The following is a 20,370-nucleotide window of genomic DNA, read 5'->3' as shown; positions in this document are numbered from 1 at the left end:
GCACACCTAGTGACTGTTAGGGTTTTCGGTGGGACTGAGATGCAACTCGGTAGGACCGATATGGTTAGGGTTAGGGCATAACGTAATCTCGGTGTGACCGATTACACAAACTCGGTGGTACCGATTTTGGTAATAAGCTAACCAGAGAGTTGGTCAGGTAAACTTGGTGGGACCGATCACTCATTTCGGTGGGACCGAAATGTTACGAAAGAGAAACAGAGAGTTTACATTGTAATCTCGGTGGGACCGATTGCTCATCTCGGTAGGACCGAAACGTTATGAAGGGAAACAGACAGATTACAACCCCATCTCGGTGTGACCGAAATCCCTATCGGTGAGACCGATTTGCCTAGGGTTTGTGGCAGTGGCTATGACATTTGAAACTCGGTGGCGCCGGATAGAAAGAATCGGTAGGGCCGAGTTTGACTTTTGGTTTAGGTCATTGGTCGATGTGGGAAGGTAGTCGAGAGTTTTGGAGCATATCACTAAGCACTATGAAGCAAGAACCTCATTAAACAACACCTCATCCCTCCTTGATAGTATTGGATTTTCCTACAGACTCAATGTGATCTTGGATCACTAAAATATAAAATGTAGAGTCTTGAGCTTTGAGCTTGAGCCAATCTTTTTGTCCTTAATATTTTGAGGGGTCCACATTCCTCATCCATGCCATGCCATACATTGAGATTTTCCTGAAATATTAACCTTGGAATAGCATTAGCTCAATGAGCTATATGTTGTTAGTACCAAAACCACCTAGGGATAGTTGCACTTTCTGTAGTTTAATGTAAGAACATGGTGTGATAGGCAGATGTAGTATGTACCAAAAACAGGAAGCATGTCATATTCACATGTATAATGTGTAAGATAAGGAGAGACAATTTAACAAACTATGAGCAATACAAGCTAGGAACTATACGCAACATGCAACCAGATATCACACTGCCATGTTAGAGCAAGCACCTGGGTTGTGGAATAGGGGAGATGAGATTTGGAACTTGCACTGCATTAGGAGTAGCAGGAGAATCTGCAGAGATCATCTGTTTCGGTTGCTCCAGAGGACCACCATCATTCCGTGCATTTGTTCTTTTAGATTTTGCCTTGTCAAGTAAACACACAATAAAAAGGAATGAAATTCACTCTTCCAAATTCGTTGATGCATGATACTGACGAACACAACTTTTATGTAAGGCAACCACATTATAGGAGGATGGAATATGTACGAAAAATCCTAAGCAGAAGGCATTTCAACAAATTGGAAGCAATGCAATCTAGACATCATATGAAAGATCCAACCAAAATCACTCAACCAAGTCATATGTGTCTCATTATAAGTGGCGCTTCAACAAATTAGACGCAATACATGTTTGAAATGATATGCAAGATGCAACCAATATTACGCTGTCAATTTGAAGGTGTCTCGTCAGAAGTGATTGATGAGGGATACACAAGAAAAGTAGTTCGATGTAAGAACATGGTTAATAGAAAGACGTAGTATGTACCAAAAACATGAAGGCATGTCATATTCACAGGTATAATGTGTTAACTAAGCAGATGCAATTTACCCTAATTAGAAGCATTACAAGGTAGACACCATATGCAACATGCAACCACATATCACATTGCCAAGTAAGAGCAAGCACCTGCGATGGTGGTGTAGGGGAATTGCAGTCATCAACTAGATCTACGTTGACTATCTTCATTTAGCCTTGCTGTTTCTTGAGAATCATGTGGGGAGGATGACATTGCACTCTTTAAACAAGTAGCGCTTCTCACATTAACCCGCATCAAACTGTCTCATCATATGTGATTGATGAGGGATACAAAAGAGCATTAGTTTGATGTACGAACATGGTTACTAGACATATGTAGTATGTATCAAAAACAGGAAGGCATGTCATTATCAAAGGTGTAATGTGTAAAGTAAGCAGATGCAATTTACCCAAATTGGAAGCAATACAAGCTAGACACCATATGCAACATGCAATCACATTTGACGGCACCAAGGTAAAGCAAGCACCTGTGATGGTTGTGTGTGGCAATTGAGATCATCAACTGCAGAGCTACGTTTACTGTCTGCATATGCTAACACTACACCCTTTAGAGCACTGAAACACTTAGTGCTTATCTTCGAATTATACTGGAGCGACTTCTGTCTTTTCTTTCATGTATTCGTCAACACTGCATCAGAGTCTGAAATACCCATGCATAAAAAAGTGTGAGTATGGGTGAAGTGTGTGCACAAGTAGTATAGTGTAAAAGTAGCAGATAGCAGGTCGGTGAGAAATAAATGATGGGAGACATATGATAGCTCTACAACATGCACACAAAATTACTAGATTCTAGGATTTTGAAATATGAGCACAGGGATGGCTGGGAAATGCAGATGCTCCTCTAGCACACCACAAGGTGTGGTCCTATGAAAATAGCAGTCGACTAAAAACAAATAGGTCAGTCCATTTTTTCTGCACCGCCAGATGTACAAAGAACGGGCAGATCGCCTTCATCTACCTCCAGCCAGTCAGTGTTGACGATCTTCCTCGAAATGCCAGCGACCACCGGCCTAGTCCCCTGCCTCCGCCCTCCCCTTGACCTCACCGCACCGCCGTGCTTGGCACCGCCCCCAGCCATCCCTTCATGCCCCGCCGACCTCCAGATCAAGCGCAAGTAGCTCCTGCGCCCCACACCCCTATGATAGACATCAATGCGCCGCTTCCCCAGCAAATAGGCGAACTAGGTGCTCTGCGCCTAAGCGGGTGCTGCTTCTTTTAATTGCGAATCAACTGACCCTGAATTGAAATCCAGGTGGGCTACTGACCTCTAGCCAAGGTGAAATAGTAAATGGGAGGAAACCTTGTGCATTTAGTATCACGAAGGTGCAATAAGAAGCGCTCAACTAGTTTCTTTCATGGGATGAATACAGTGTGAGCAGAGACATAAGATTTGCACGAATAAGGGAAGATGGGTACCTCTTTCTGCTGGGTGTCGTGTCCTCCTTCTGTTTTTTCAATGATCTTCTTGTGGTTCGCTGGAAATGAGAAGTTGTGGAGGACGGTGGAGCCTTGGACGGACCCATGGCCAGGTTGTTGAGTGTGGTGCGGTGGCGGTCTGTCTATGGCAGGGAACCAAATCCGAGGTGGCGAACGATAGCGTAGCAGGAATAGCTCCCATGCGGTGGACGGTTGCGACAGTGGAGCAGTAGCGATGAGGCGTAGGACAGTGTGGTCGAAGTGGTTCTAGTTCGACGCACGTCGGTGTCAGCATCGCTGATGCAGCTCTGCATCAACTTCAGCTGCTAAGTCCTTGAGGGCGTTGGTTGCGGTTGCTTTGGAAGACGATGTCGGGGTACCGGCTCTGGCATGATGGAGGAGGGCGGTGGTGGATTGGGCGTGATAGGGTGGAGGATGGAGGAGGCTGGGTTTCGCGGCTGGTGAGAGGGCGTTTTGGCGCCCACGGAGTATGAATGGGGAGACAGAGGGAGGGGAACTAAGGGGGAACAATGTTTTGGTTTGGGACGCGCTTGTTTGAAATTTGGGGAAAGTTGCAAACTTTACCCCCATCTAAAATTTCGGACATATTGCGGGTTGGGGGTAGGACAGTAATCTCAGGTGTCCCAAATGGTGGGTGATGTCGCTTGAAGCTACGTCAGTATTTCCCCAAAGAGGAAGGGATGATGCAGCACAACGGCGGTATGTATTTCCATCAGATGTGCAACCAAGGTTATCGAACCAGTAGGAGAACCAAGCAACACAACGTAAACATCACCTGCACACAAATAACAACTACTCGCAACCCAACGTGTAAAAGGGGTTGGCTTCAATGACAAGGTATCCGGCGCGTAGATCTGACTTCGGCATCGCAAGGCGGGTTCCTTCCTCAGAACTCCAAGATAGTCTTCGCACGTATCGACCTGTCCGGACCTGTAACACAGACCACACACAACCATAGAGAGAATATAATATTCCAAGAGTCCAATCCGCTCACAACTTTTTTACAACATGACATCACGTCTGCCCGGTCACTATATCGAACCGTTTTGTCTGCCATTCCGTGTTTCGAGATGCGATTTCCATTGGCACGTCTTTTCAAAGCAGAGATCGTGTCCCCTTATTGCGGGATCCTCATCAATACGGGCGTGGGTAACCCAACCATGCCATTCATACAGCCCTTGGGAGTAGGCGAATTCCAAGGCGAGTGGGGAGGCGTTCAATATTCACTTCCTTTATAAGGAGATAAGAATCCCTTTTCTTCACCCACGCCTTCTCTCTTCCTCTGCCCTTCCACTCTTAAGCTCTAGCACCCAAGTTCTCATATGTTTCCCACTCGAGCAAGCACCCAACCATGTCTAGAGCCGGAGGTCAAGGCAAGTGGATGGCCTCCTCCGTCAAGGAGGAGGACGTCGCCAAGCTTCGGGCGGCCGGGTATCTGGTGAAGGGAATCGCCCACCGCCTTCCCGCCTAGGGACAAATCGTTCCCATGCAGAAGCCCAACGAGAGGGTAGTATTCATCCCTCATTTCCTCCACGGGTTAAGGTTTCCACTCCACCCCTTCGTCCGCGGGCTGATGTTCTACTACGAGATAGACTTCCATGACCTAACCCCAAACTCCTTTCTCAATATCTCAGTGTTCAACATCGTGTGTGAAGCCTTCCTCCGCATCCAACCCCACTTCGGGTTGTGGCTCAAAATCTTCAATGTGAAGCTGAAGGTGGTGGATGGCTAGCACGCGGAGTGCGGAGGCACCATGGTGAGCAAGCTGGCCAACGTCTCCTGGCGAAAAGGCACTTTCGTGGAGTCTGTCAAGGAATGGCAGAAACAATAGTTCTACATTATAGAACCCCATGATGCACCTGGGCCGCGGTTGCCGAATTCAGCTCCGGAGCTCCCATGTGACTCACCTCCTGGGTTAAGAAGAGCCCGAACTGGTGTTCGTCAGACGAGCTGACAGCGCTGCAAAGGCGCATTCAAAGCATGGTGGACAAGGATGCCAAACTTGTCAATGTAATCCAGGTGATGCTAGTTCGCCGAATTCTCCCCTGCCAAATCCGAAGTCACTCTCTATGGGTGTTTAATCCGAAGAAGCACCAAACCCTAGAGAGGCTCTTCGAAACAAACCATGAAGATGCCTGGAAGTTGCTCTTCAAGGGCAATGAGACATCGCCGGCCACAACCTCAGACCGTGGGTACATCGTTAATCGCTCCGCCAGCAAGGAAAATCTTTACTGCATCCTTTACTTGCTTGTTTCAAGGATGATATCTAAGCTTTTATTATCATGTCTTCTTCAGGAGTGGATGGAGAAGGCGAAGCGGATCCAATGTCTGACTCCGTTTCCTGAAGAACCGGTCATCCCTTGTTTAGCGAAGATGCTGGTGCCGGCGCCCTATAAGGCACCGGAGAAGAAGGCCACAGGGAAGGCCAAGGGGGTCTGGAGTGGCCCCCACCACAAGGGCGCTTACAAGACCTGCTCCTCGTCCGCCGAATACGACGATGATGATGATGATGAGGAGAACAACCCTCCCTCTGATGAGGGGAGGAAGAAGAGGGCGACTTCCACAAATCTGGAGGTGGAGACGTCCAAGAAAGGGAAGAGCTCCCTTGCAGATAACTCCGCGTGGGACGTCGACGGTAGTCCGGAGAGACGCACCTGCACTAAGCTTTGAGTCGCATCATAAGTGCTAAAACTCATATCCGCCCATAAACCAAGTCTTTCCTCTTTGTTGTATTGATATAATTAGTTATGCTAGTACAGTCCAGCCCACGACAGCTCCCAGCGATCCTCATCACGAGGTTCGCTGGACTCAAAGGCGATGGCTAGCGATTCACCGCAGGCCGCTCACTCCCCCAAGGCCAAGGACGATGCGGAGGTGCTGTCCCAAAGGACTGTTCCAGGCGGGGGAGAGGCTCAGGAGGTACCAGAAGGCGAAACCCCTCAGCCGGACTCAAGTTTGGAGACCGATGCGGCTTCGAAATCTGGCACACAACCTTCTTCGAAAGAAGGGGGGATGCCTATTCCACCGGTGACTCCTATCCAACCAGAGGAACCAGACAATCTGCTAGAAGCGCTGCGAGGTGCTTCCATTGCGGATGGGCACCATGTCCTTATGGGCACAGTAATTGAAAGGGTTCAGTCCGCCAAGAGCAGACTAACCGAAGCCTGCAGCAGCCCACTGACAGGTTTTGAGGTAAGCGACGCAAGAAAGAGAAAATCCCAATGTAGACAGTAGCCCCTGAGACACTGTTCGGTGTTCGGAAAGAAAAAGCCGGACAGAGGATCAATCTCTTATTGCAGGAAACTAACTAATTTTTTTCTGAAATGTAAACACAGGTTTCGCTGTTGGCTACAGCCTCGCATACTGCCGAAGTCTCCGGACTAAAGCATAAACTGGCGGAGGCCGAGGAGGAGCTGGGCCAGGTGAAGAGGCATCTCTAGAAAAAACAAGGCAAGTAATAACATGTTATGTATTCGAAAAAAGGTAAAATGATATCCAGTGCCGAAATGCCATGATGTGTACAGAGGCGACGACCGAGGTCGAGGCCCTGAAAAAGGCCCTGGCCAAAGCCGAAGGGAAGGCTGTCAAGGAGCAGGCTGCTCGGAAGAAGCTCAAGGCCCGGGTCAACGAGGTCCAACAGGAGCTCGAGGATGTGGTGAAGAAGTGCATGGCCTTGGAGCATGATGCGTCGGTTCAAGAGACCGAACTCGCCAAGGCTCGTCAGAGTGCGGAGGCAGCCCGGAATGAGGCCCAAGGTGCCCTCCAGGAGATCCAGGAGGCCAGGAAGATCGTGGCGGGGAAGGCATTCAATATGCAAAGCAAGAATGTGAAGATGAAATATTGTTACTAACACGGATTCGGAGTTCTCCAGGGGATTTTACTGATCTGCCATGCAGTGTGGCTGACACCGCAGAACTCTTCCGAGCTGAAGAAGGGAGCTCCACGGAGAAGCTGTTCTGGTCGCAATATCTTGCGCCAGAACATCCGGTGCCCTTCAGCGATTACCTAAAACAGCTGGTCGAGCTGCATAGGGTTGCCAAACTGGCCATGAAGGATTTAATTGTCCGGTTGTGGCTAGCCGAAGCTATACCCGACAGTTACTTTGGCCTCGTGAAGCGACTGGTGGGTGCCTGTCCTCGGCTGGACGTCGTCAAGTGGTTCGTCTGCATCGAGGGCGCATGTCTGGCCTTCTCCTATTGCAAGGTCTGGTGGGCGAAGCTGGACGCTGTCAAATTAGCGATCGAGGGGCCGCCGGAGGGCAAGGAGCACCGCACACCCGAGCGATACTTCGGCGATGTCTTGGAGGGGTCCCGCATTGTTGCGGATCATTGTGCGAAAGACACTATCTTTGAATGAATGAATTCGAGCTCCCTCTACTTTGTATGATAAAACAAAGTGATTGTGCAATATAATGCTTGTTATGTTTTTTTAATTTTTACTTCCTATGCGGCCGTGTTGTATGAACTCTGAGGGTTAACCAGTCGTCGGCTTCTGCCCCCACGTAGGTAGTACGGTGGTGTTCCAGATGGAATCTAAACAATCTTGATCCAATTAGATGGTCCTTGAAGGAGTTGTTTAGCGCAACAAACCAGGCAACCAGACTATGCAGCTGTAACGCCCTCACTTAGCCATAGGAGTTTGACAATAAAAACATGGGCGCAGCCCCTAGTATCCGAACTAGAGTGCTATAAGCGTCTGATCGGGAAGTACCAATCATTCATGTAATGCGGAACAAATCTCCAACGATTTGTAACCTCCGAACAGCTGACCGACTCTCGCTACATCATGACAGTCATTTTTTGGCTTTCTCTACTGAGGTGCTCGTTTGGTCAAACCAAGGAACAATCCCAGTAGTTGTCCCTTTACTACCTTAGCCGATATAGCGCAACGTAAGGTAGCAAGCACAGGAGCCGGGAAACCCAACTATTGACCAAAGACATGATTCGGAGCCAATGCATATAATGCTAAATTCAGGGTGTCGAACTATACTTATAAAAAGTGGTTGGACTTTTGTTGCCGTAATGTGGGGTGCTATGAAGCCCCTGGCAAACATCAAATGTACCAAAGTGTATGGGTGCTACCTGATAGGGTTATCCACAGGGGAGCTGAGAGAAAAAAGAGAAAGAAAACAGAAAAGGTGCAAAGGTAAAAAGCTGGGGTCCTAAAGCTCCAGCCGCAAACTGTTCTCATTGTAATTTAATTAGTACGTCAAGGCGCATTGATATAGGTAGTGCGATAAGCAACATGTTATTTGTCATGCCGAAACCAAGGGAGAGCTACATGTGGGTCCTGAAAAATAGGTAGAGTTATCGTTAACAGAATCACCTAAAAAGTCCCCCATATGTCTATGTTTCTCGCCGTCTTGGTGTGTTTATCCTTCAAGAGGACCGTTGACCAGACCACCAGATGGGGCCTGTGGGATTGAGACCTGAAAAGGAAACAAGTAAAAGTGAAAGTATGTGTGTATCCGATGTTGGTTGAGCCGTATTATGGACCACAAGCTAGCTATGCCTCCGTCGATGCCCATGGGATTTTGAGTGCGTAGTTATGTACGTGCGGCACGAATGCCACCACTTGATCGGGACTGAGACGGAGGCCGGATTGCTAGGTGAGCTCCTGACGAGCTGAGCTCTCCTGCTGCAGAGTAGTTCGGACCCTCTTAACGGTGTCCGTGGGCTCGGTAGCCGAATTAAGGTTCTGCTTGAGAAGGCCGCTCTGTGCTTCTGCTACTAAGGCAGCTGTGTGCTCTTCTATACGGAGGGAGCATTCCGTATTTCCATTGACCGTTATGACGCCGCGTGGACTGGGCATCGTGAGCTTGAGATAAGCATAGTGTGGTACTGCGTTGAATCGAGCAAACACAGTTCGTCCGAGTAGTGCGTGATAGCCGCTGTGAAAGGGGACGATATCGAAGATTAAGTCCTCGCTTTGGAAGTTGTCTGGAGATTCAAAGACAACCTCTAGTGTGATTGAGCCCATACAGCAGGCCTCTACACCTGGTATGACTCCTTTGAAGGTAGTCCTGGTGGGCTTGATCCATGATGGGTTAATACCCATTTTTCGCGCTGTATCCTAATAGAGCAGATAGAGGTTGCTACCTCCGTCCATAAGGACGTGAGTCAGGTGGAACCCATCAATTATTGGGTCTAGGACCAGTGCGGCTGAGCCACCGTGAAGGATACTGGTCGGATGATCCCGGCGATCAAAAGTGATCGGCCATGACGACCATGGATTAAATTTTGGGGCAACTGGCTCTATCGCGCAAAAGTCCCTGAGCGCACGCTTGCGCTCCCTCTTGGGGATGTGGGTAGCGTATATCATGTTCACCGTTTTGACCTGAGGGGGAAACTTCTTCTGTCCCCCTGTGTTCGGTTGCTGGGGCTCTTCGTCATCGTCCTTGCTTTGCGATCCCTTTTCCCTGTTCTCGGCATTTAATTTGCCGGCCTGTTTAAAAACCCAACAATCTCTATTTGTATGATTGGGTGGTTTGTCCGGGGTGCCATGAATCTAGCACGGACGATCAAGTATGCGGTCCAAGCTGGATGGGCCTGAATTGTTCTTTTGGAATGGCTTCCTCCGCTGACCGGACTTAGAGCCACTGAATCCGGCATTCACCGTCGTATCCTCGGTGTTGGCACTGTTGTTTCGACGCTTGTATCTGTTGCGTCGAGACTTGTCTTTGTAATTTTTAACTTCAGGGGTCCCGGTGTCGCTTGCATTGTTTTTGCTACGAGCCAACCAACTGTCCTCGCCCGCACAAAAGCAGGTCATGAGTGCCGTGAGGGCCGTGATGTCTACTACACAACCTTCTTCTTATAGACGTTGTTGGGCCTCCAAGTGCAGAGATTTGCATGACAATAGAAAATTTCCCTCAAGTGGATGACCTAAGGTTTATCAATCCGTAGGAGGCATAGGATGAAGATGGTCTCTCTCAAGCAACCGTGCAACCAAATAACAAAGAGTCTCTTGTGTCCCCAACACACCCAATACATTGGTAAATTGTATAGGTGCACTAGTTCGGCGAAGACATGGTGATACAAGTGGTATATGGATGGTAGATAAAGGTTTTTGTAATCTGAAAATATAAAACAGCAAGGTAACTAATGATAAAAGTGAGCACAAACGGTATTGCAATGCGTTGAAACAAGGCCTAGGGTTCATACTTTCACTAGTGCAAGTTCTGTCAACAATAATGACATAATTGGATCACATAACTATCCCTCAACATGCAACAAAGAGTCACTCCAAAGTCACTAATAGCGGAGACAAACGAAGAGATTACGGTAGGGTACGAAACCACCTCAAAGTTATCCTTTCTGATCGATCTATTCAAGTGTCTGTAGTAAAATAACATGAAGCTATTATTTCCGTTCAATCTATCATAGAGTTCGTACTAGAATAACACCTTAAGACACAAATCAACCAAAACCCTAATGTCACCTAGATACTCCAATGTCACCTCAAGTATCCGTGGGTATGATTATACGATATGCATCACACAATCTCAGATTCATCTATTCAAACCAACACAAAGTACTTCAAAGAGTGCCCCAAAGATTCTACCGGAGAGTCAAGATGAAAACGTGTGCCAACCCCTATGCATAGGTTAATGGGCGGAACCCGCAAGTTGATCACCAAAACATACATCAAGTGGATCAATAGAATACCCCATTGTCACCACGGGTATCCTACGCAAGACATACATCAAGTGTTCTCAAATCCTTAAAGACTCAATCTGACAAGATAACTTCAAAGGGAAAACTCAATCCATTACAAGATAGTAGAAGGGGAGAAACATCATAAGATCCAACTATAATAGCAAAGCTCGCGATACATCAAGATTGTACCACCTCAAGAACACGAGAGAGAGAGATAAAACACATAGCTACTGGTACATACCCTCAGCCCCGAGGGAGAACTACTCCCTCCTCGTCATGCAGAGCACCGGATGATGAAGATGGCCACCGGAGAGGGATCCCCCCTCCGGCAGGGTGCCGGAACGGGTCTAGATTGGTTTTCGGTGGCTACGGAGGCTTCTGGAGGCGGAACTCCCGATCTATTCTGCTCCCCGAAGTTTTTAGGGTATATGGGTATATATGGGAGGAAGAAGTACGTCGGTGGACCTCCGGGCTGTCCACAAGGCAAGGGGCGCGTCCAGTGGGGGTGGGCACGCCCCCCCCCCTCGTGGGCAGCCCGGGACTCTCCTTGTCCAACTCCGATACTCCGTGGGCTTCTTCTGGTCCAAAAATAAGTTCTGTGAAGTTTCAGATCAATTAGACTCCATTTGATTTTCCTTTTCTGCGATACTCTAAAACAAGGAGAAAACAGAAACTGGCACTGGGCTCTAGGTTAATAGGTGTAACATCCCAAATTTTCAATTTGGAATGTTATACAATAGATCATTATTGCATATCATATTTATTGCATTTTGGTTGATCCTAGAAATTTCACACAACTCAAGGACCCTCGGAGAGAGTTGGGGATTTCTTTATTTTCATATTTGAGTTGTCTCAATTTTGAAAATAGGATCATTTGATTTTATTTATTTTATCTTCAATTATTTCTATTATAAAAATTATGAGAGAGGGAATAAAATGACTTTCCCAAAATAAAGAAATATTGAGGATTTAATAAAAAATCAAATAAGATTTTATTTTGGTTTTATTTGCTATTTTATTTGAATTTAAGAAAAATTGCACTTTTAAAAAAATTACACTTAGGGCCAAGAAAGTGTTCATCCTGTTCTAAATATTTTATTTAGACAGAGAAAATTTGTTTTGGCATTTTTAGAATTTTATTTTTTTTAAGGGACCCCGTGCCTGACTGGGCCAAGGGCCCAGCCAGCCGCCGCCGCCTCCCGTCCGAGTCGGGACAGGTGTCCCGATCGCCGCCGTCGCCGAGTCCGGGGAGGACCCGCCTCCTGAGGCCGCCCCCTTCCCCAAGTCGCCGCCTCTCCCCCCTTTATAACCCCGCCGGACCCCCTGGAGCCGCCCCACACCGCCGCCGCCTCCCCACGCCACCCGCGCCGCCGCAACCGCCACCCCCCCCCCCCCCCCGCGCCGCCTGCCGCCCCTGCCGCCGCCCGCAGCCGCCGCCCCGGTTTTCTGAGAAAAGCCGTTTCGGTTTTTTTAGAAAACCCGAGTTTTCATTTTTTAAATAGATCGGGTTTTCTCCGGTTTGTTTATTTAGCGAGCGTTCGCTCGTCCGTTCGTTTTAACGAACGTGTTCATCATTTAGTTCCAGTTAACGAACGTTCGTTCCTTAACCTGTTCCTCATTTTTTCTTTTCTTGGATTAAATCCGCGATTTTTCTGATCGTGATTTCTGATCCGATGGTCGTTTTAGTTTAACTTTTTGCTCGTTTGTCGGAATCAGGAGATTCAAGTGCCTAGAGTTTCGTCTCGAAATCCTCTTTCTGTTTAACCAACTCAAACAAGTTTTTTCCTCAGTAAAAATTACCCTAGATTCAGATTAGTAAACGGAGCTTATTTATTTTGCCGTTTGTCTTTCGTTGCTTCGTTCGATTTGGTTCTTTTTGTCAACCGGAGTTCTTAAGTTGAACTATATGGTTAGATCTTTTATTTGAATTTTACCTATGCATTTGTTGAGTACTTATTGTATGCTTGTTTGTTTGCCATAGAGTATCCGGAGTGCGCCGCTTGCTACTTCAAATCGCTAGGTTTCACGGATCATCAGTAAGGCAAGTAACACTTTGATCATACCATCCTACTACCCAGTTTTTTTATTGCATTAGTTCAATCCTCACACCATTGCATGATTAGAATCTAATTAAATTGTGGGTTTGGGAAGTAGATGAGGTAGTACCTATTACCTGTTATTATCAAACCTTTCGGAGTTACTTCTACGTTTGCTTGTTATGCCATGCTATGCTATGACAGATGTGAGATTGATAATTTAATGGTTTATCTAAGGTGGCAACTTAAATACACATCTGGGTGGATTGAGGCACCTGGGTATTCCAGTGATTGCCTGTTTTTCTTTTTGGACCGCCACCTAGGCTCAAAGGGATCATGAGATTATTCATACTGGAAACTTCCGTGTGCAGCCACAAGCTACTATGGGCTCTAGCATAGTTGACTAAGTCGTGCGAAATCTTATAGTGGTAGACTAGCAGATGTAGGGGATGTAGGTGGTACAGTCTACCCGATCCTAAGGTGCTAGCGCTTCTGAAAGACTATGTCTCGGTCATCCGTTTCTCAAACACCTTGTAGTCCGAGAAATCCAACGGAGGAGATCGAGTCTTGTGGGGAAAAGTGCACAAACCTCTGCAGAGTGTATAAACTAATCATGATTAGCTGTGTCCCCGGTTATGGACATCTTGAGTATTTAGTACTTGGATTATCATGTGAATCTCATCATGTTACTCTAATTAAATTGTTGGGTTTTTAATGATGATGCTTAATTGGGATTGAGAATGCTTTCAACCATTCTCAATGTTTAACAACTACCATGATAGTTAAATAAAATTTATTCCTTTGCAGTAGGGAAAAATTGGCTTTACGCAAAACTGTAACCATAGAGCTTTCCACTAGACAAATATGCATGTAGTATAGTTTTATTTCTTCCATCATTCTCTATGTGTTACATTGCCAACATATTCCATGTGCTGACCCGTTTCGGGCTGCAATGTTCATGTTGCAGACTTTTCAGACGATGAGTAAGGTGCCCTTTAGGTTGTGGTTCTATACTGAGTGATGCCGTTGGAGTTGATGGACTCACTTATCTTCCAAGCCTTCTGCTGTTATCGTTACTAGATGGCCTTAAGCCATATTTATTGTAATAAGTTCTCTTTTGAGACACTCGATGTAATAAGTGTGTGATTGCTACTCTGTTATAAATCCTTCAAGTACTGTGTGGTGTCAGCATTACTGATCCAGGGATGACACCTGAGCATAAAGATTGGACCGTTTGAGGTCTGGTCGCAACAAGATGGTATCAGAGCACACGCTGACTGTAGGACACGACCACTAAGCTAAAGCCCTAGTTCATTACTCACTCTTCTCCTTCTGACCTCTCATCTTTTGTACTCTTTAAGGATGGCGGATGCAAGGAACAAGTTCACGCAACCGGATGAAGATACAGCCTTTGGACGTCATTTGAAGGAAGTCACTAGATATCTGAACATAGGAGTACTAAGCTTCACCTGAACCTACAACGCCACTCTACTGGAAGAGGAGTGCTGGATGATTCAAGTTCAAATTCCAGGAAGGACGTTCATGCCAGTCACTGAGCCCATAGAGTTTTCATTTGATGCACCAACATGGAGTCTAGGAAAGAGCATGGCAGCTCACATCGCCATGGGACGCGTTGGAGAAGTTTACCGCAATGATCTCAAGGATACTATCTACCAGATTTGTGGTCACCGAGATGAGCACTGGGAGATGATCAGCACCAAGAAGGATAGATCAATTGCAGCTTTTATCCAGGAGTTAAACCAGCACATTCGATGTCAGGAGAACCAGATGTGCGCCGACATGATAGATCTAAAGAAGGCAAAGACAAGAATCAAGGAACTGGAGGAAGAACTCAAGGCTACACGTGAAGATTATGAAGAGGAAATCGAAGTACTAGTGGACAAGAATGCCGACCTAACAATGAAGATCGGAATATTTATGGGAGGCCCTACACCAATAGAGGAAGACGAAGAACCCAAGGAGATTCACCCGGAAGACTACATCATCATCGACGACACCGACTCGGATCCAGATGATAGCGATGATGACTATGTTGATGAAGCTGGAGCAGATATCATGGAGTCTGCAACCGAAGAATATTTCTAGTAGACCACCCCAGCCGTAGTAGTAGTCCCCCCATGTAAATATAGTAGTCCGAGCACTTTTGCGATAGTTAGACCGATTGTATGCCCTTGTTTGATTGAATGAAGTGGAATTGTTTGTTTTACCTCATGCGCATATGGGTAGTGTTTTCTCTCTAGACCCCTCTCTATTCTTAAATATCATCTTTTCTAAACCCCTCAGATGCCTCCGAGACGTGACCCCGGATTTACCTTCCCACCGGAGCTCACTCAGTTGATCCAGCAGAAGAACACATTGATGTAGTTGCTAGTCCAGAACCAGAATCAAGGGAACAACAACAACAACAACCTACCACCACCACCTGTTGATCACTTAGCCCGTTTTCTTAGGCTGAATCCGCCGGTGTTTTCCAGTAGCACCGAGCCGATAGTAGCAGATGATTGGCTCTGCAAGACAGCAAGGGAGTTGACCACGGCAGGATGCACAGATGCGGAAAAGGTGAAGTTTGCCGCACATCAACTTGAAGAACCCGCAGCATCATGGTGGGAGAATTTCACAGCCACTTTCCCTGTCGACACTATCACATGGGACCAGTTCCAGCAGGCTTTCCGTACTGCCCATGTTTCAGCAGGAGCTATGGCCATGAAGAAGCATGAGTTTCGCAACTTGCGCCAAGGAAGACGGACAGTTGGCCAGTATGTGGAGGACTTTAGTAAGCTATCACGTTATGCCCCAGATGACGTTGCTACAGATGCAGCTAAGCAGGAGAAGTTTCTGGAAGGACTGAATGATGAGTTGAGCATGCAGTTGATGGTAGCAACCTTCAACAACTACCAGGAGTTGGTAGACCATGATCTCATGATTGAAGGGAAGCAGCAGCAAATTGAGAACTGCAAGAGGAAGTATGGACAAGGGAAGTACAATTCAGGAGCTCAGCAGAAGCAACGTTTTACCCCTAGACCAGAAGGACATTTTCAGCATACCCATGGAGGAGGTAGCTCGCACAATCATAATGGCACCAATACTGGTAATGGGAATGGAGGAAGCAACGGCCAGAACCGTACAAACCCATCAACCCTAGCCAAGAGAGACCTAAGCCAAGTCACTTGCTGTAAGTGCCAGAAGACCGGACATTATGAAAATGAATGTCCTGAAGCCCAGAATAGAAATGGCAATGGAAGCTCTGGGAAGAAGCCGAACCCTTTCAATAGGGGACAGGTGAACCACATAAATGTGGAGGCGGTTGAAGCCCAGCCCGATGCAGTAATAGGTAAGTTTTTGGTTAAGTCATTTACTGCACTCGTTCTTTTTGATACTGGTGCATTGCATTCATACATATCAAGGGGATTTGTGGATAAGTATAAACTGCCAACCCAAGCCCTTAGGTCACCCATATCTAAGAGACCATATAGAATGCCCGCAAAGGATTTGGAAGAAATTAAGAAGCAGATCAAGGAGTTACTAGATAAAGGATATATCCGCCCAAGTTCTTCACCGGATCGCCAGTACTTCTAGTGGAGAAGAAGGATGGATCGTTAAGAATGGTTGTTGATTATCGAGGATTGAATGAAGTAACCATAAAGAACAAGTACCCAGTACCGATGATCAATGATCTGTTTGATCGATTGCAAGGAGCTAAGGTATTTTCCAAGATCGACCTCCGATCAGGATACCATCAGTTGAAGATTCGAGAACAGGATATACCTAAGACGGCTTTTACCACCAGGTATGGGCTGTACAAGTATACCGTTATGTCATTTGGCCTGACTAACGCACCTGCATATTTTATGAACATGATGAACAAAGTGTTTATGGAGTTTTTGGATAAGTTCGTCGTAGTGTTCATTGATGATATCCTAGTTTACTCGAAGGATGAAGAGGAGCATAAGGAGCATTCGTGTTTGGTACTTGGTAAGCTCAGAGAACATCAGTTATATGCCAAGTTTAGCAAATGTGAGTTTTGGTTGAAGGAAGTTGGATTTCTCGGACAAGTCATATCCGGAGAAGGTATAGCAGTGGATCCCACCAAGGTTGACACTGTGACAAATTCGGAAGCACCAACAACAGTTGGAGAGATCCGGAGTTTTCTTGGACTTGCAGGATATTACCGGAGATTCATTGAAAGTTTCTCGAAGATTGCGAAAACTATGACGTAGTTGTTGAAGAAGGATACCAAGTTCATATGGACTGAGGAATGTGAGGCTAGTTTCCAGGAGTTGAAGAAACGCTTGGTTACATCACCAGTGTTGATTTTGCCAGATCAGACCAAGGATTATGAGGTGTATTGCGACGCTTCACGTCGAGGACTTGGAGTAGTTCTTATGCAAGAAGGAAGAGCTGTTTCATATGCCTCACGACATCTTAAGCCTCATGAGTTGAATTATGCTACGCATGATTTGGAGTTAGCAGCCGTAGTGCATGCATTGAAAACTTGGAGACATTTTCTCATTGGAAACCATTGTGAGGTGTACACGGATCACAAGAGCTTGAAGTATATCTTCACGCAGAAGGACTTAAATCTCAGGTAGAGGAGATGGTTGGAGCTCATCAAGGATTATGATATGAGATTGCATTATCACCCTGGCAAGGCTAACGTAGTAGCTGACGCATTGAGCCGTAAAAGCCATGTCAACACCCTAATGACGTGAGATTTACCAAGGGAGTTAGCCGAAAATGTTCGTGAGCTGTGTTTGGAGATAGTCCCGAGAGGCTATGTAGCAGCATTGGAGATTCAGTCTACTTTGATGGATAAGATCAGAGAGGCTCTGAAGACTGACAAGGAGATTTCTTATATTGAGGAGAAAATGAGCAAAGGAAAAGCCAAAGGATTTCATGAGGATGAGCACGATACCTTATGGTTTGAAGACCGTGTTTATGTGCCTAATGATTCGGAGATCAGGAAATTGATTCTGCAAGAGGCCCATGATTCACCATATTCGATTCACCCAGGAAATACCAAGATGTATTTGGATTTGAAGGATATTTTCTGGTGGACCGGAATGAAGAAGGATATTGCGGAGTATGTAGCCGTTTGTGATGCATGTCAGAGAGTAAAGGCAGAGCATCGGAAGCCAGCAGGATTGCTACAGCCATTGCTGATACCTGAATGGAAGTGGGATAAGCTAGGCATGGATTTTATCACAGGATTTCCCAGAACTCGTTCAGGCTATGACTCGATATGGGTTGTAGTCGATCGTTTGACAAAGGTAGCTCATTTCATTCCAGTGAAGACTACCTATACTAGTGCCAAGTTGGCAAATATATACATGACCATAATCGTATGTCTACATGGAGTTCCAAGGAGCATTGTATCAGATAGAGGAACCCAGTTTACCTCAAAGTTCTGGAATCAGTTGCACGAAACTTTGGGTACCAGGCTAGAGTTCAGTACAGCTTTCCATCCACAGACAGATGGACAGACCGAGAGAGTCAATCAGATTTTGGAGGATATGCTGAGAGCTTGTGCGCTAGATTACGGATCTAGTTGGGACGAGAACTTGCCATACGCCGAATTCTCTTATAACAACAGTTATCAATCTAGTTTGAAAATGGCCCCTTTCAAAGCCTTGTACGGAAGGAGGTGCAGGACCCCGTTGTCATGGGATGAAGTTGTAGACCGTCAGTTGTTTGGACCAGATCTGATTAAGGAGTCTGAAAAGAAAGTAGAATTGATTCGTGATAGGCTCAAGGTAGCCCAGTCCAGACAGAAGATCTACGCAGATTCAAAACGCAAGGATACGGTTTACGAAGTCGGAGACCGAGTTTATCTTCGAGTATCTCCACAACTTTGTATTGTCAGGAGTTCACGACGTGTTCCACGTTTCCCAGTTGAAGAAGTGCCACGCAGAGATGGCTGATATACCGCTGAGAGATATAGTGCCGCTAGAAGCGATTCAATTGGACACTGATTTAACCTATGAAGAGAAACCAGTCAAGATTCTTGAGTATGCCAGCCGAGTCACCCGCAGCAAGGTTATCAAGTTTTGCAAAGTTCAGTGGAGCCACCACATAGAGGATGAAGCCACTTGGGAATGAGAGGAAGATCTGTTGAAGGACCACCCTCACCTATTTTCTAGCCAACCCGAATCTCGAGGGCGAGATTCATCTTAAGGGGGTAGGTTTGTAACATCCCAAATTTTCAATTTGGAATGTTATACAATAGATCATTATTGCATATCATATTTATTGCATTTTGGTTGATCCTAGAAATTTCACGCAACTCAAGGACCCTCGGAGAGAGTTGGGGATTTCGTTATTTTCATATTTGAGTTGTCTCAATTTTGAAAATAGGATCATTTGATTTGATTTATTTTATCTTCAATTATTTCTATTATAAAAATTATGAGAGAGTGAATAAAATTACTTTCCCAAAATAAATAAATATTGAGGATTTAATAAAAAATCAAATAAGATTTTATTTTGGGTTTATTTGCTATTTTATATGAATTTAGGAAAAATTGCACGTTTTCAAAAATTGCATTTAGGGCCAAGAAAATGTTCATCCTGTTCTAAATATTTTATTTAGACGGAGAAAATTTGTTTTGGCATTTTTAGAATTTTATTTTTTTTCTAGAATTTTTTTAGAAGCAGCGAAATTGTTTTTTTAAAGAGACCCCGCGCCCGACTGGGCCAAGGGCCCAGCCGAGCAGGCCGACCCAGCCAGCTGCCGCCGCCTCCCGCCCGGGTCGGGACAGGAGTCCCGACCGCCGCCATCACCGAGTCCGGGGAGGACCCGCCTCCCGAGGCCGCCCCCTTCCCCAAGTCGTCGCCTCTCCCCCCCTTTATAACCCCGCCGGACCCCCCTGGAGCCGTCCACACCGCTGCCACCTCCCCACGCCACCGGCGCCGCCGCAGCCGCCGCCCCCCCTCGCGCCGCCTGCCGCCGCCCGCAGCCGCCGTCCCGGTTTTCTGAGAAAAGCCGTTTCGGTTTTTTAAAAACCCGAGTTTTCATTTTTTTAAATAGATCATTTTTTCTCCGATTTATTTATTTAGCGAGCGTTCGCTTGTCCGTTCGTTTTAACGAACGCGTTCATCATTTAGTTATAGTTAACGAACATTCGTTCGTTAACCTTTTCGTCGTTTTTTCTTTTCTCGCATCAAACCCGTGATTTTTCTGATCGTGATTTCTGATCCGATGTTCGTTTTAGTTTAACTTTTCGCTCGTTTGTCGGAATGGAGAGATTCAAGCGCCTGGAGTTTCGTCTCGAAACCCTCTTTCTGTTTAACCAACTCAAACAAGTTTTTGCCTCAGTAAAAATTGCCCTAGATTCAGATTAGTAAATGGAGCTTATTTATTTTGCCGTTTGTCTTTCGTTGCTTCATTCGATTTGGTTCTTTTTGTCAACCGGAGTTCTTAAGTTGAACTATCTGGTTAGATCTTTTATTCGAATTTTGAATGTGCATTAGTTGAGTACTTATTGTATGCTTGTTTGTTTGCGATAGAGTATCCGGAGTGCGCCGCTTGCTACTTCGAATCGCTAGGTTTCACGGATCATCAGCAAGGTAAGTATCACTTTGATCATACCATCCTACTACCTAGTTTTTTTATTGCATTAGATCAATCCTCACACCATTGCATGATTAGGATCTAATTAAATTCTGGGT

This window comes from Triticum urartu, chromosome 2, assembly GCF_003073215.2.
Source record: "Triticum urartu cultivar G1812 chromosome 2, Tu2.1, whole genome shotgun sequence".
NCBI classification, from domain to species: domain Eukaryota; kingdom Viridiplantae; phylum Streptophyta; class Magnoliopsida; order Poales; family Poaceae; genus Triticum; species Triticum urartu.
This window is presented reverse-complemented; position numbering follows the sequence as displayed.